Source organism: Ammospiza nelsoni, chromosome 6 (assembly GCF_027579445.1).
Source record: "Ammospiza nelsoni isolate bAmmNel1 chromosome 6, bAmmNel1.pri, whole genome shotgun sequence".
Taxonomy (NCBI): Eukaryota; Metazoa; Chordata; class Aves; order Passeriformes; family Passerellidae; genus Ammospiza; species Ammospiza nelsoni.
This window is the reverse complement of record NC_080638.1, coordinates 20,048,846-20,065,479: the sequence shown is the minus strand read 5'-3', so window position 1 is coordinate 20,065,479 and position 16,634 is coordinate 20,048,846. Positions and strand designations below refer to the sequence as shown.

At 49.7% G+C, this 16,634-nt stretch overlaps 1 protein-coding gene across 3 annotated transcripts in view; it reads right to left on the bottom strand.

Annotated features, from left to right (window-relative positions):
- Positions 1-15,587, bottom strand: part of SLC25A22 (solute carrier family 25 member 22) — a 52,127-nt gene extending 36,540 nt beyond the window's left edge. Inside the window, exon 1 of one of the 3 annotated variants that reach the window (XM_059474678.1) lies at positions 15,416-15,587. The gene's annotated coding sequence lies outside the window, so the exon portion shown is untranslated. Of the gene's footprint in view, positions 1-4,375; positions 4,474-11,177; positions 11,200-15,415 lie in introns of those variants that run through there. The other 2 variants (XM_059474682.1, XM_059474680.1) reach the window with 2 other exon arrangements.
- Positions 15,588-16,634: the final 1,047 nt, after the last annotated feature.

The window sequence follows — 16,634 nt, the reverse complement described above, 5'->3', positions numbered from 1 at the left end:
TCAAAGCAAACTGTCTTGGAGTAGGTGCCAGAGGGCTGAAAACCCTTTCCATGCATCTCATCATAAAATCTTCAGTGATGTGGTCATACAAGGCAAGGGCATGGCCATAGCAAAAATTCAGGCCCAGCACTTGCTTGAGATTCCAATCTTTGGTCTGTAGAAACCTGCAAGTCCCTCCACCAATTCAAAAGGATCTGTAAGAGGTAGCTACAGAACAGGTAACCCATATGCAAATACAATTAAATATACATATATATATATAACCAACTTTGACATAAAATGGTTATTTAAATTAAGATTATAATGGGCTTGGTTATTCTGCAGCTGCAGAGGCAGCAGTAGAAGCACAAGCTAACTGACAAACAGCAAAATGGCCTGCACATGATCATGCTGCTGTACAAGCACCTTGGATGTTACTGGACAAACATTAAGTGGCTGCTTATTGCCAGTAATGCTCCTTTCCAAGTGTCACCTGAGAAATCATGTCACATGCTGAACTGATACAATTGTAAATATTTTCAAATCCACCTTCGTCTGGATCTGTTCTTTACACCAGGTTTCCAGGTTTTATGAAATTACAGCTTCAAAGACATGCAGCATTAGCTGGAGAGAGAAGACAACTTTGCTGAGCTTTTGGGAGCCTGGCAGATGGGAGGGAGAGCAAGGAGAACAATTAAGAACTCACATACAGCATTCCTTTTCAATAACCTGTGGTGGTCAACAAAGGCAGGAGCCAGCTGACAGAAAGACCAGCCCTCAGAACTGGAAGGACATACCATGGAGAAACTCAGTGCAAATCCTTCTCTTGGGTGCTCTGCCAAGAGGCTGAGTAGAAAAGAGTTCCCCCCTCCCAGTTTAGAAAATAACCACCATGTACAAAGCAGTAATTAAAAACAACCAACCAAGAAGCCCAAGGGAAAGCTAAGGGTTGGATTCCATCTCACTCAGTAGGAATGAGGTAGAGCACTGAGCTGAGGTCCTGGGGCCTGAAAGGGACCATTCATTCCCCAGCAGCAATGAAACCGGGGCTATTAGCTCTCAGCTTTCTCTACTGAAAGAAAGGGGTGCCAGTGACCCTGCTGGGAGGAATAAGCATCTTTTCAGGCCAAATTGCAGCAGTACCTCACCAGAGCAACACTCAACCAACCACAGAGCTGCTCCTGTTGGATGCCTTAAAGTGTGTGGTCCTGGGATGGTGCTGGTTCCTTGTGGCTGGTTCAGATGCTGCAGAGGGGAAGGTCTGACAGCTCAGGCACTGCTGTGCCCACAGTGCACTCCTGGCAGCCCTGCCCTGGGGCTAGCATGGAGAGTAGCTTGGTGAGCTGCTCTGCCAGCTCCATCAGCACCCCTGCCACTGACTACTTCCTCCTGGATTGCTGGGGATCTTTTCTGCTCTCCTGGATTGCAGGAGATGTTTTGTGCTCTCTCTGTCCCTGTCTGCCAGCTCAGGGGACCAGCTGCCCTATGGATATTCAATTTTACTGGTTAAGACTGAGACAAAGAAGGCGTTAAGCACCTCAGTCTTTTCCTCAGCCTTTGTTCCTGTTTCCTCTGCATCCAGTAAAGGATGGGGATTCTTTTTAGCCTTCTTTTCTGTTGTTAGTGTATTTATGAAAACACTTTTTATTACTTTTCACAGCACTGGCAAGATTGAGCTCTAGCTGAGGTTTTGCCTTTCTTATCTTCTCTCTAGGTGACCTAACAATGTCCTTGTACTCTTCCTGAGTCATCTGCCCCTTCTTCCAAATGTTGCAAACCCTTTTTTTACCTGCCTTGGTTCCTGCAAAAGCTCCCTGTTCTACTAGGCTGGTCTTCTCTCCTGCTGGCTCATCTTTTGGCACAGAGGGACATCCTGCATCTTTAAAATTTCCTTCTTAAGGTATATTCAGCCTTCCTGGACCCCCTTTGGTGATCTCCTTCTTTACGGCATCAAGAATTGAAAATTATATAATTTCATGGTCACTGTGCCCCACACTGCCCCCAACCATCCCATCTCCCACCAGCCCTTCTCTGCTTCTAAACAGCAGGTCAGGGCTCTCTGACCAGCTGTGTCAGAAGTTATCTTCCACACAGCCCAGGAATCTTCTAGGCTGCCTTCTCTGTGCTGGGTCGAGCTTCCAGCAGACATCCAGGAAGTCTCCCACAAGAATAAGGCTGGCAATCATGAAGCAGTTGCTCATTCATCTGTCTTTTCATCCTGGTTGGGTGGCCTGAAACATACTCTCCCCAGGGTGTCTGCCTTGCTAGCCTTCCCCCTAATTCTCACCTACAGGCACTGAACCTTATCATCACTACCCTTCAGCTCCCAATAGCCAAAACACTCCCCAACAGACAGACAGTCACTGCCTCTCCTTCCTTGACTGTCCCTTCTGAGGAGCACACAGTCATCCACTGGAGCACCCCAGCCATGGCAGTGATCCCACCCAGGTTCCACCATGGTGCCCATGTCACAGCTTTCCTGCTGCCACGCTCCCTCACAGCCTCTTGTGCACTTCCTCGCTGGCAGAGCATGGGAAGCTGAAAAGTCCTTAATTTAGAGTAAGCAGTACTTAGTAGCAACTAAAATATCAGCATGTTATCAACATTGTTCTCGTACTAAATTCAAAACACACCACTGTACCAGCTACTTGGAAGAAGATAAACTCTATCCCAGACAAAGCTACAACACTGGCTAAAAAAACTTTTCTGGAAAAAGCCTCCTGTCTTGGTGTGTACTAAGAATTCCACAGCTTTGAGCCAGCATGAGCCAAGCAGTGTCCCTTCCTGCTCCTGAAACAAAGGAAAAAGAAGGAGGGGAGGGAAATCACCATCTCTGTGCAGCATCTGAGGTACCCCAGCAGGTATATATCTTCCCCCAGACTTTCTTTGCTTTTTTCTCCCCCCTGCAATATACCTGTTAGGAACTGCACATGGGCACCATTGCAGATCCTCACCCCACACACCACTCACAGAGCCTTCATTTAAAACATTGAGTTCTCCTGAGAACAGGCTCTAAGAAAGTAGAAATTAAATTTATCTGCTTCAATCTGCTGCAGCAGGACTTGTGTGCATCCCTGGTCACTCCATGGGGATCTCAGACTTGTTTTCCTTCTGTGCCTCCCAGGAGGTCCAGGTTCTCAGCAGAGATGCAAGCCAGCAGAACTCACCCTCTCTGCTGGAGCCTGGGGACTTGCTCCCCTGCCAGAAGCACCAAGAGGGCACATTATTACAAGTACATACACACTTTGGTCCTGTTTCATGGGGGTTTCATCATCCCTTTGGCTGTAACAACTTCACCTTCTCAATGATGCTCCTGCACAGGCTCATGATGGCCAAGAACAGTACAGGCCTTGCAAGCCCAAGCTTACTGGGCAGAACCAGCAAACAGGTAAAATAAAAAGAGGGAGTAGGAGCAGGCAGGACACCTGCATCTCACCCTGTTACTTGTAGGAAACCTGACCAAAACAGCACAAGCACATCAACAGTTTTCCAGTACCATTCTTCCTGCTCCTCCTCCCAGCTTATGCTCACCACAAAGAGCACAACCTGTGATTATTGAAGAAGGGGGAAGAAGAGAAGAAATGCAGGAAATCTCCTGTGCATGCATCGTGGTCTTGGCTGAAAAAGGCCCCCAAAATGCTTAACTCACTAGTTTTAGAATCAGTGGAGGACTTTACTATCCCACATGCAGAACTACCGAAGAGATACATATCACCATCCTGGACTCACAGACTGCATCATTCCAGGGTGGTGGAGCACAAACCATAACCTGCAGCTTCTGTGAAAAAAAGGAAGAAAAAAAGGAAGAAAAAAACCCAAAACCAACCAAACAACAAAACCAAAAGAAATCCCCCAAACATCTGGTGGCAAACATCCTGGCAGCATTCCATGGGACCTAGGTAAGTGCTGTGCATGGCAAGACCCCAAACAGCAAAAGGAGCCAAGGACCACAGTGCTGCAGGAAATGAAATTACTTGCAACTATCTCTCTGTCCTTTTACAATAACCTTGCTCGTTGCCAGTCTCAAATATGAGCAGCACCAGAATACACTAGCCACTTCCTCTGCCTCAAAATCAAGGGGAAATAGGATAGACAATGAAGCAAAATTACTATCAGTACCTAGCACATAACCTGATTGGAGCAGAGTTCAAGCGTGGGTTGCTAAAGTTTATTTCTGTAAATTTCCGCCTCCCAGTCTGTGTCATATTTCGCTGATTCATTCTACAGATCCTTTTCTACCGACAGGGTAGAGCATAGGAAATATCCAGGGCTGGTTGTTTAGTAAACCTGCACTGAAAGTTCCCTTCCATCTACTGCGCCTGCTGCTAATTCCCTTCACAGCTCTGCTCATTAACAAAAATACAACACAATAAAGGAGAACCGCACACATACACACCTCACCCAAATTTCCTCCATACTGGCTGGTTCTGAGTCACCACCAGTGAATAACTGTTGCACTAAGGAGGACACGGTTATTAAATTAATAGAGGCTGCTTAACCTGGCTACAAATATACACGAGTTCTTTGTGCCTTAGTGAGCTAATAAGGCATGTGCTAATTACATTAATTCAAACAAGCCCAGCATGCCCTGAGGGCAAAGGGAGAGAAAGGGTGCAGCAAACTCAGGCGTTTTCATAACAGCTGTGAGACAGCAGGGAGCACTTGCCTTGACACAGCTCTTGGAGAAGCACAGGAACACTGGCTTCTCCCTACGGCTCACTCAGCCCAGCTGCTGCCTGGGTCATGTGTAAAATCCCTGTGTAAAATTCACCCAGGCCTTGGTGCAATGACAGACACAGGATCCTCTCTCCAAAGGGCCAGCCAGCTTGTCTGCTCCTATCTCTGTGGCCCAGAGCACATGGCAAGCCTTGGGATGCCACCCTGCTGCTCTGGGACTGTGAGCCTGGGACCCTGCTGGCAGCCTCCTTCCCAGACGGCACCAGCAGCCTCCAGCCCTGGAGCAGCACCAAGGGCTGCAAGTCACTCATCATCCAGCCATGTGATGCTCCTCATACAGCCCCATCTCCTCCCCAACCCCACAGTCAGCCATGACAGCAGCTCAGACAGACAGCATGCAGAGCCTGCAGTGGGACCTTAACCAAGTTAGGCAATCCCAGCACATGCATAAACCTAACTGGCAATGGAAGCAGGCAGAAGGGACAGTTGCACCTCCCACGTCAAAATGGCAACAGAGCCTTCAGAAATCTAACAGGCTGCAGCAAGAAGAAGCAAGGAGAGAGACACACAATCCCAGCAAGGTTCAGATATGCTCAGAGAGGAGCCTCCCATTTCTCCAGCCCAAGGGTAAGCAGAACTCTAACCTCTGTCACCCCTGAAGAAGGCTCAGCATCAGCCATGTTCACACTGAGGTGTCTGCTAGGAACTGTCACCACTTCCTAGCATGCAAGGGAAGGAAAGGAAAGGAAGTTGGTCATATTTCTTGGCACTTCCAAGGACACATGCTCACCAAACACTTCCTGAAGGATGTGCTTTTCCTGTAAGCACTAGGGGACTGTGCTGGAGCAAAGCAAAGGTGCTGCATTTTTCTTCTCCCTCTCTCATCACTTCTTCCTATACTGCATGCATCTAGCAGCACATCTTAGGGCCACCCCTAACAGATGGGAAAAGCCACCACCTTTCTCAGCTATGCTATGTGAATATTAAGCGTTATAAAGGCATGATGGTGTCTCTGCAACAAAGAGAGAATCTACAACCAGGCACCAGATGAGAGCAGTGGAAGAGTAGCACAACACCATTTTTTCTGCACAAAGAGGAGCTGATACAGGCTCGATGCAGTCCTGACCGTGTGTTGGGGGGGAAGGGGCAAAGATTTTCATGAAGGGAACAGTACCAGGGATTTTTAGCCCCTGGAAAATGCCACATGATTTACTTTCCCAGCAGAGACTGTGGTTACTCAACCACTTGTCCAGCATAACTTCAGACTACTGCTCTTCCTTTCCCCAGCAACTCAAAGAACTCACTTTGGGCCAGGCCTATTCCCAGGTCACGTGTAGCTGTGAACACACAAATGCTTGTGTTGACATAAGCAGAGAGGCAAGAGTGGAAGCAGGGCTGTTCCTCTTGGCAGTGGCCTGCAGCAGCTTGCCGAGTGCACCGATAAAGTAAACCAACATACAACAATAACACAGAACAAGAATCCCTCCAGGGAAGCCTGGGAGATAAGAGCTTCTGGGCCCTTAACAACATCATTTAAAAGGCCTAGTAACCCAGAGCCCTGTGGGTCTGCATGTCAACTGATAGCTGTCACTCAAAAGTCCCAAAGAAGGACTGTTGAGCCTGGCTGGAACTGCAAAGCATCCCACAAACACCACATCCTGTCCCTGTAGCAAAGCCACAGTGCACCAAGAGCATCAGCCATGGACATGGGAACTGACTCTAAAATATCCCAGTGAATGAAGCAGGACCTCAGGGTGTGAAAGGACAGACCCTTCCTGCATGACCCTTTGGAGTCAGGAGCTAGGCTCCACCTAAGGCAAGGTGACAGAGAAGCATCAAGCAGGAGCCACCACGTAAGCATGCCCACGCTGGTGTACAGGCTGCAAGCTCAGCTGCCACTGGAGCCAAGGCCTTCTGTACAAGAGACCAGACATGGAGAATTGACAGGATAACAAAAGGACATCTCCCAGCCTTCCAAGCACTTTGCAACAGCAGGCAGCAAACCCTCTGAAGAACAAAGCTTATCTCATTACTTCTCAGTGCCAAAGGCAGAATTTCACTAGTGCTCCCAGTGCACTAGAAGAAATGCCACTTAAATGTCATGTTAGTCAATATTCCTTGCCTATCAGCCACAGGACACTGCTGCTGCCAGTCCCTTTGCTGTGGGGGTACGTGAACACAACTGCTCCCCCTGTATTGCCAACAGCCCTGCTCACCCCCCACCTCAGCTGTTTTGCTTACACCAAAACTGTTCAGATCACAACAAAATGGTTCCTTGCTAAACCCACATGGGTCAGGCTGCTTCTGAAGAGGTTAGCAGCTCCTCCAGGGAAACTCATACACACTCTGTGACAATCAGAGGAATTGTCAAGGGGACTGTAACCACCACCTGATGGCTCAGGAGGCTGTGGCATAATCCATTCACCAGCTCCCTGCTCACCCAGAGTGCAGTGAATCAACAGGCTGCAAGGCAGGCAAGGCATTCCCAGCAGGAAGACAATGTATTTTGGAGACTACAGGCAAATCAAAACACATCTAGTCCTGCTCACCTAAACAGAGTGCAGGGAGATGAGTAACACAAGAAAGGGGAAAGAGGAAAAAGTGAAGTATATCAAACTTGAAAAGTCATTCTCTGAATATCAGATGTCTCACCTGGCTACTCCAAATGTGCAGGGCAATGCTGCTACCTGACAGATGTATCCATAAGATTTATCTGACACAGCCTCAAGGAAGCAATTCATCCTGCACTGCTTGAGAAACTGTTTTCAAAAAGTTTCCAAATGAAAACCACCTCACAACTCTGCTCTAATTATCAGCTCTGTCTCACAAAGAGTGCATGGCAGCAACAGCAGGCAGCAGTAGACACAAGGAATCGTCATGCCAGTGAGCAGTGGAACAGGCACATTGCCTCGGAAGACTAGCAACAGTTTGGCAATGCAGGAACTAGACACACTGTTCTGCTCCAGAGCTCCTTGGACAAGGACTCTGGGCTCCAATCTATAACCCAGCTGGAGTCAGCTGTGACAAGTGACATGGGAACCTGCCTGCCCCAGAGCAGAGCCCACTCAAGATGTGATGCAGCACTCTGGGGGAAACATGTTCTCCCTCCTCTGCAAGAGCAGTAATTTCACTGGAGAGAGGAAGAGGGGAGGCTGGCTACAGCAGAGTTCTTCAGGGTTCTCAATCATGACATGTAAATCCTTACCCATGCCCTTTCAAGCTGCCAGCAAGTTTGCCAGCTCACATATATGCACATGTGTGTCCAAACAGCACATGCCCTTTATCACAGCTGATCCATTTGTTTTCAGCTCCACACCACCTCAGTTTGCACTGACACAGGTCCAGGACACTGCAGCAGCACTAGGGACAACCCAGTGTCAGATGACCCACAGCCTTCCTACAATATCAGCTGTGTGCCAAGCAAGATGTCACAAGCTGCCCAGCAGCTCTGCAGCCTCTCTCCCACAAGCTTTGCAAACTGCCCGTGGCTCAGCTGAACCAGACCAGCCTGACAGGTGGGCACAGCTGACCCTCAGCACAGGGAAAATGGCACCTTGCTCTGCACAGGGCCCTGTGCAGCCACAGGCACTGAGTCAGAGGTGTGCAGGTGCCTCCTGAGCGCAGGGGCCGTGGGAGCAGCCGGCTCAGCCTCCCCAAGCGTGCTGGCAGGGAACGCTGCACGCAGGCACGCGCCCACACACCGCTCAGCAGCGACCTGGCATTTCTTCCCCCCTTTCCAAAGCCAAATTCAGACCATCTGTTGAAGTATTTCTGCAAATCATCCTTCTTTTGGGAAGGGCCGGGGGCTGAGTTTAGTTGTTTATATAGCGTCTGGCATTTCTGCAGTGCTTATCACTGCAGTATCCAAGCTATTTCCTTCAAGCTCTCCATTACTTTTGAAGAACCAGCGTGAGGCACCACAGAATCTACAATGTAAATTCTGTAAAAAATAAAAAAGGGCATCAAAAAGGCGACAGCTGCTCAGGTCACACACACATTTAGCTGCTAATAAAGTAAGTGGGATAGTTCAGGAGGAAGGGGAAGGGCCAACACAATGAGTTTTATGTCCTTTAAAGAAACTACTACACTTACAAAATAATCTTCATAAACAAGTGTTCCTGTTGCCTTACAGAGAAGAGCTTGGCTTGCCCAGGGTATGGAAAAGGAAGCTAGTACTGCTATGCCTGAGAAAGCCAACACAAACTGAAAAAGGGAGATGAAACACTTAGAAGAAGAGATCATTTACTAGATCAGATCATACTTTTTGCAACAGCTGCCATGGCCATTTTAAGTGGTGAACCCCTGGAGTGCTCCTGCTCCCACTGCATTGTAAGGGAAAGGATCAGAGACTTATTGCTTACCCCAGGTCCTGCTCTAAATCTGTAGCAAAGGAGAAAGCAGGACTCAAATTCACAGTAAGCCCCCCACAAAGCCTGTCCCTAAAACACAATTTCTTCTTTTTTATAAATCCCTAACTATTACAGAGCAAAGAGAACAGCACTGAACAGGGCACAAACACACTCCCAGTCCATGCATGGCCTTGAAGAAGGCGTTTCCATCCCATCAGACCCACCAGGACACGGGGAACTGCCCTGTTTTCCACACCCATTAAGGGCAGTAAGGTGTCAGACACCACAGTGACAAAGATGCAGCAGCAGCAGAAATGAAGATGGTCTGGCCCAGACTAAGCATACCACATACTACAGCTTAATTCCAGGCACTTATCCACACAAAAGCCAGCACTCATTCAGCTCACACGAGCTCTCACAGCACACAGCACAGCCCCTAGTCAAAGCAAAAAGGCTCCACTGAAAGCTGCAGCGGAACTCAGAAACCAAGGATCATGGCTACTGGGCTTCTTTCTGGCTTGATCCAAACCAATTGGTCACTTGCACAGCATCTCTTTCCTACTAATATAATTTGATGAAAGTCCCCTATCTCTGTGCTCTAATTAAAAAAGAAAAGCACATAACTCTCTTCCCAAACACCTCCTCCAAGCCAGTTACTCAACCAGTGCAGAAGCATCACTGTCATACATAAGAGGGGAATATTTCCTTCTCCTTCCCTCTCCCCACCCTGTCTACAAAGGGCACCAACCCTCCTCATAGCTGGGACAGCTTTTAAATTGTGAGTATAAGCCCCAAACATGGAGTCAAAACTCCAGGTGGGGCAGGCACAGTCTTTGATGTGACTTAGTCATCTCCAGCTCCTCAAATTCATGCTATTTGGGGAAACTTAGCTGGGTCAAAACCAGCCTCTCCTGCTGGCTTCTGGATAAATGCCTCAGACACAGGAAAGAAAAAAAATCCACACAGCTCTCCTGATATGCCATACACTAGTCTCAGTGCCAAAGGAAGGAGCAGGGCACAGGAAGGTTTGACAAGACGCAGTCACCCACCCACAACAGGACTACCAAAATGAGAACAAGCACCAGTTACTGAAAGGTTTAACAAAACAGAGTAAAAATGCATTCCTGTGAGCAGCTCACCACAGGCTGTACTAAATTATGATCAACAGAGACTCCATAAATTACATAAACAGTAACCTGTCATATTCCTTCTGATACACAACAAGCATTGCTGCCTGGGTGCCTCTCCCTTCCCTGAGCATATAATCTCCACTCAGACAGCCCACCTAAGGCAGAAAATGTTCAAAGGTTTTGTACTTGCAGATGTGTAAGAGGAAACTGCCTGACAGAAATACAAACCACCCAGAGTGACAAGGTCTTTTCATAAGGTTTGTCTGGGATTTTGCCTTGTTTTCTAAAGCTTTTGTACCTCCTGTTACTTTATCTTCACAATAACTCAAACTACCAGGTAATCAATACTTCAAGGTTAAAGCAACATCCAAGTATGGCATTGGACAGCTCAATCCAACTCCTCCTTCCTGCTATCTCTGTGCTGGAAGACAAACAGGAGAGGAAAATACATATCTGCTGTTAGGATTAGCTGGAGCAACACAGTGTTAGCTCTAGCAAGCTGCCACTGTTAGCTGGATACAGCCAAGTGACAGTCCCCAAATCCAGCAGGTACAGCCAGAGGACTCAGCCCTGCTGAAGGAGGATGGCTTCACTACATCATGGTGCCAGAGAAGCTGAAACACACTGCCCTGTTAGACCTCAGACACCTCTCTGGCAGAGAACAGGCACTTGCAGTCACAACCCTGTTGTCTCACTGCAGACAGACAAGACAACTGTCTCCAGCAAGGCTGGAGTCCATGCAGCCATTTATGAGGAACGCACCATGGAACACAGGCATGGTGTTCAACATGTTCAAGAGTAACAAATAAAAACAATGCACTGCCTACAACAGGCAGCATCTCCAGCTTATTTGCCATGATAAGTAATTGACAATTCTGTATCTCCCAACCTGTAGTAGTGCAGATGTTTGGTCACTTGTAATAGAGCCTGAATATACAAACATGGGCATTAAAGCAGACTTTTGCATTTCCTGAAAACACAGTTAAGGATTTAGGAGAATGCCTCATGGATGTAAAAGGAATAATTACCAGTCCTTATGTACCTGCAGCAGCAGAAGGCAGAATACTATGAACAGGCAGATTCTTCCCCATCCTGCACTGTTGCTGTAAAAGGAGCAGAACAGACATTTGTCCTACACAGCACTGCAGATTTTAACAGGAGAGCAGAGGCAGCTGGGAGAAAGATAGGTCCAACTGGACCTTAACATAATGTCCTGTTAACAGGACATTAACAAACTTGTAAGTGACAGGCTAAACAGGCTGTGGGACCAGACTCCTCCTGTTGCTCGAGGGCTCCCACATGATGCTCAAACTCAGCTGGTGCTAACTAAATTTGCTCCACTGTCTGCCAGAGCTGTATCAACTTAGTCCAGTAAAGGGTGAAGGTGCTCAGCTCTGGGACAGCACTGACGGGCCATCAGCTGTGTAGAAATTTCATTCTAGGGAAAGACCAAGAAACAAAGGGGAAAGAAAAACCAAAACAAAAAACCCCCAAACCCCAAACAAACAAAAAACCCAACCAACAACAAAAACCCCAAAACAAACAAACCAACCAAACAAAACAGACAACAATGAAGGGGGGGGGGAACTGTGAAAAAGGAAGGCCAGGAAGAAATCAATCTTAGGAAGAAATACTTCTGTTCTGAAACAGGCTAGAAAAGGGGAAAATGTAGAAACTCCCTTCAAGGTGCGTCAGCATCCTATCATTACACACATGAACTGCAGCACCCAGGATCATTTGTCCCAGTCATTCCAAACCTGGTTTGGTTACATATCATCTCCCCAGGCCAGGCTCTCCTAACAATGGAACAAAAATATTTTGCATTTTTCCAACCCTTTTCCTTTCCCTTTGGGGCCTAGTTCAAAGCCCTTTTATGTCATTCTGACAGCACAATATGATTTTAGGCAGATAAACTCAGCCCATTAAGAGATACACCCTGTGCAAGACATCTTACTGGCACTGGAAAGTTGGCAGTGCAAAAGATTTGCAGGTCCCTGCCTGCAAGTGAGACCAGGGATCAAGTGACAAAAGCAAGGATGGTGTGGAACAAGGCAGACCTGCTTCTAGTCAGCACCAGGGGACATGAGTCCCTCTGCAGTTATGGTCAATGCTGCTAAACTTTTCTTCCCACCACACAGGCCTTTCATCCCTTGGACTTCACAAGGACATCCCACCTTCCAGTAGCTACTGTGAATCTGGCAATTACCCTCCAAAAGCATCTTATTTCCACAGTGGGGGTGAGAGCCCAGAGGCTTGCCAGCATCTGTAAAACAAGTACCTGCCAGCCCATCAGCAAACACAAGGCATGATCCTTTGGAGGACTGCAAATGGAGACCATGCATCCTTATTCCACACCCACGTACTCTTTGCTGAGGAAGAAGGAACAACTCATCACCCATCTTAGAGCCTCCTGGCTGCAGATTATTCAGATAAAAACCCAGTGTGTCTTAAAGAAACTTTCCTGTCTGACCACCCAGGAGCCACTCTGCCAGTCACACTCCCCCCATTCCAAGACTTTCACTGCTGGGACCAAAGTCCCTTCACAGCAGATGGCTCCAGTGACCCCTTGGGTGGCCCTTTTGGCTCCCTGCACACCCCACACTCACAGTCAGACAGGGTTTCCTTACTGGCTCAGCCCTGGGTTTCCCACAGCAGTCTCAGATGTCTGGATCCTCTAAGTAATTTAATCGTGGTGCAGTGACACAAAACCAGCTTGACCTGGTGCCTCTGGGGAGGGACCCCTAACAAAAGCATTCCTGGGCTTTTATACTCTTACAGTTTGTGCACCCAGACAGTCTGGGGTCTTCTTGCTGAGTCATCAGCTCCTGCTGTATCCCTGTGCCCTCTGCTGTCCAAAGGGTCAGCACCAGGTCACAGCCCCTTTCCTGGCTCCTGACATTTCCCCCACCCAGGGCAAACCATAGCTCACACTGCAGCTGCACACCCAGCTATCAACACTGGGTGTATTCCTCAAGAAGTGCCAAAGATATTTAACTATTTTCACAGCACTGCATGATCATCACACACCCTGCAACAATGATGTTCCAATGATGTTAGATTGGGCTTTAACCTTCAAGGAAAAGCTGTTCTCACAGGAATCTGCAGAATTGGGCCCCTGGTCAGGAATGTTTGCTCTACACACAGATTTTATTCTAGCTAAACACAACACAACATTTACTCACCTGGAAACACAGCTGCCCCACTCTGGGAAATTTCTCCCTCCTACTATTTCACAATTCTCAGGATGACAACAGTTATGCAAGAACAGCTGTACAGACACATGAAATGCTTACAGCTTCTAAGCAAGACTTTCTCCAAATTTCCCTTATCAGACAGCTCTAAATCCTATGGCTCCCAGGTTTCAAGGCACACCAGTCAGCCACCAGTCACCGGGCCTCCATCACACCTTTGCCCTGGCAGAGACCTACAAGAAAAAACATGATGCACAAGCGAGCAGGGAGCTGCTTCCACATGGACATGCCTGCTGTCACCTTGGCTAGCCAGGTAGGGATTTCCCCCATCTTGCCCTCTAATTTAAATCTTGGCAGTAAAAGGGGAGCAAATGGCCTTGACAGGCTGTCAGTGACTTCTACCTTTTAGTAACTTAATACAGCACACTATCCCTTCCTAAAACGGCAGCAGGAAGATGCTCACAGGCTCTGGCATCCTAGTAAGACATTAACAAGATTGCTGGGCACCAAACAGGACTGCAGACTCTCCTTCAAGAGCAGGGATTCAGTTTACAACACAGATTTGATCCCTTTTCCATCTCAGCCATCCATCTGTGCCACAGATCGCCACCACCCCCAAAACATAACGCTCCTTACTATGACAGGCATTTGGTGAACAGATGAGCCCAAGGGCACAGCACCAGGAGAAAAACTGCACCTGTATGAACAACTGCAAGTAACAGCATGCAGTTAAAATCCTACAGGCAAGACATTCAAAGGTGTAAATGCTCATTAAATCCTCGTGTTTATTTTCTGAGGAAGAGGTTAGAGGAACTCCTCCTATTAAACCTTGCCTACTCCTTTGTTTATAACAGCCTGCAAAGCAAAACAGAAGGAGAGGACAAGAAGACAACCACCGCCCGAGTCCCAGGCGATACATCCTTATCAGTACCACTCTAGTTCAGTTGCCTTTTGCTTGGCATGGCCAAGAAGCGAGTTCTTGAGAAGCAAAGCCACAGTTACTTGCAGTGATCAAAATCACTGCAGATACCATCCCAAAGCAGCAACAGCAGCACCACAAAGTCAGATCCTAACAGAAGCGAGATCTCAGAGATTAACACACTATGGTAAAAATACCCACTATTGAACTGTAAACATCTAATAGCCAAAAGACATCAGGCCAAATAAATATATCTGGGATCCTGCCCTGACACCTGGCAAGGTATATGCCCTACAGTCTGAGAAGCCTTGCAAGAAAGAGGCTGGAACACTGGAAAATCCGATTTCCACAACTTCAGCCTCACCCAGCAGCTGCAGAGGGTGCAGCAAGAGGATGCTTGGGGTCCAATTCCCAGGGTGACCTTGAGGAAATCCCACAGTCTGTCCACATTTCCACTCTCCCCGTCCACTGCACGAAGAGCACAATAACCTTGACCTATCTCAAAGAGGCAGGGATCTGGCTTAGGAGAGTCTGGAAGGAGCTCAGAGGGGCTTAGATGCAGGACCTGCGCTGCCACCGGGGCGGTCAGGGAATCCTACGATTCGCCCCAGAATCAAAGCCCGGAGAAACTCGTCAATCGCTTTCAATATAAAAAGCTGCAGCTCCGGGGCACTGAAGGGCTCGCAGGAGCCGCACACGTGTCGCCGCAATTTCTCCGGGCAGGGCAGAGGAAGGCGCGCCGGGCTGCAGCCCCCGCGCCCGGCAAGGACAAGCCCCGCTCCACGGCCAGGGGGAACATCAGCCCCGGGCCCGCACGCAGGCACGGGGAGCCAGCCCGGGGAGGAGGGAGGGGCTGGGAACACCGAAAACCCCCAGGGTGAGGAGGGGAAGTGGCGGCGGGCAAGGGGAGCCCGCAGCTCCGGGGAGGGAGGTGGGTACGTGGGGAGCCCGCAGCCCCCCGGGGCGAGGAGCCGGCTCTCCGGGACCCGCGGGGCAGGAAGGGCGGCCGGCACACCCCGGAGATGAGGGGCCGGGGGGAGCGGCGGCGGGGCCGGTGCAGCAGGAGCCAGGCCGGCGTGCATGGCCGAGCTGCATCCCGGCGGCAGGAGGGGTGTCGGGAGCCGCGGCGGCGCCTCCGGAGGGCTTGCGAAGGGCCGTGCCCACACTTACCGGGCGGCGGCGGCGGCGGTTCCCGCCGGGGCCGGGGACACGGTGCGGCGCGGGGTGCGGAGCTCCTGCGCGGCGCGGCCCGGCCCGACTCAGCTCTGCCCCCTCCGGCCGCGCTCGGCGCAGGAACCGCCGCCGCCACCACCGCCTGTCCCTCCCCGCCGGGGCGGCCGCCGCGTCCCCATGGCAACGCGGGCCGGGGCGCCCGGGCAGCGCCGCCGCCTCCCCCGGCCGGGCGCGGGGGCCGGGACTGCCCCGCCGTGCCCCGAGCGGCCCCGGGCCGCGCCCACAGCCGAACTGAGAGGCCGCTCACGGCTGGACACGGGGCGAGCGGCAGCGGGGAGAAATAATGAGTCTGTCATCTGTACCCGAGGGAACGGCCTGAAATTGTGTCAGGGCAGGTTTAGGTTGGGCATTAGAAAAAGATTCCGCACCCAGAGCGTGGCTGGGCACTGAACAGGCTCCTCAGGAAAGCGGTCACGGCACCGAGCCTGACAGAGCATAAGAAGCATTTGGACAATGCTCTGAGGCACAGAGTGTGACTCCTGGGGATGTCCTGTGCAGGGACAGGAGTTGAATTCGATGATCCATATGGGTCCTTTCCAACTCAGCATATTGTGTGATTCTCTTCAGGATACCAGCCAGGCTCACTGTGCCCATTGGGTCACCATGCTGTGCTGCACACCACCCCTCAGGAAAGCCACCATACCACTGGCAGGCCTTGATTTTTGGGGTTAGCAGGCTCCACTGTGGACCTGGAGTTCTCAGGAGTATTATGGGACCTGAATCCTTGCTGGGTCAAAACATCAACAGAGACTGTTTCATCAGGCCTTGGAAATTAAGTATTTTAATGGTGAGGAGGACAGCAGCAGCCAAACAGATCTCTGTGCTTCTTGGGATGACCAAGTTCTTTGTGGTGAGGGTGGTGAGGCACTGGAACGGGTTCCCAGCGAAGCTGTGGATGCCCCATCCCCAGCAGTGTTCATGACCAGGCTGGATGGGGCTCTGAGTTACCTGATCTAGTGGAAGGTGTCCACTAGAGGAGGATAGAGTGAGATGATCTTCAAGGTCTCTTCCAACCCAAACCATTTTGTGATTCTGTGGCATCCACAGGTGTGCTACCACCAGGGAAAGAGGTGAAGATCTCCAGGGAATTCATCTCTAAGAACCTCCCTCATTGCTCACATACACCAGGCCCTGTGAGTGTGGGATTACCAGCTCT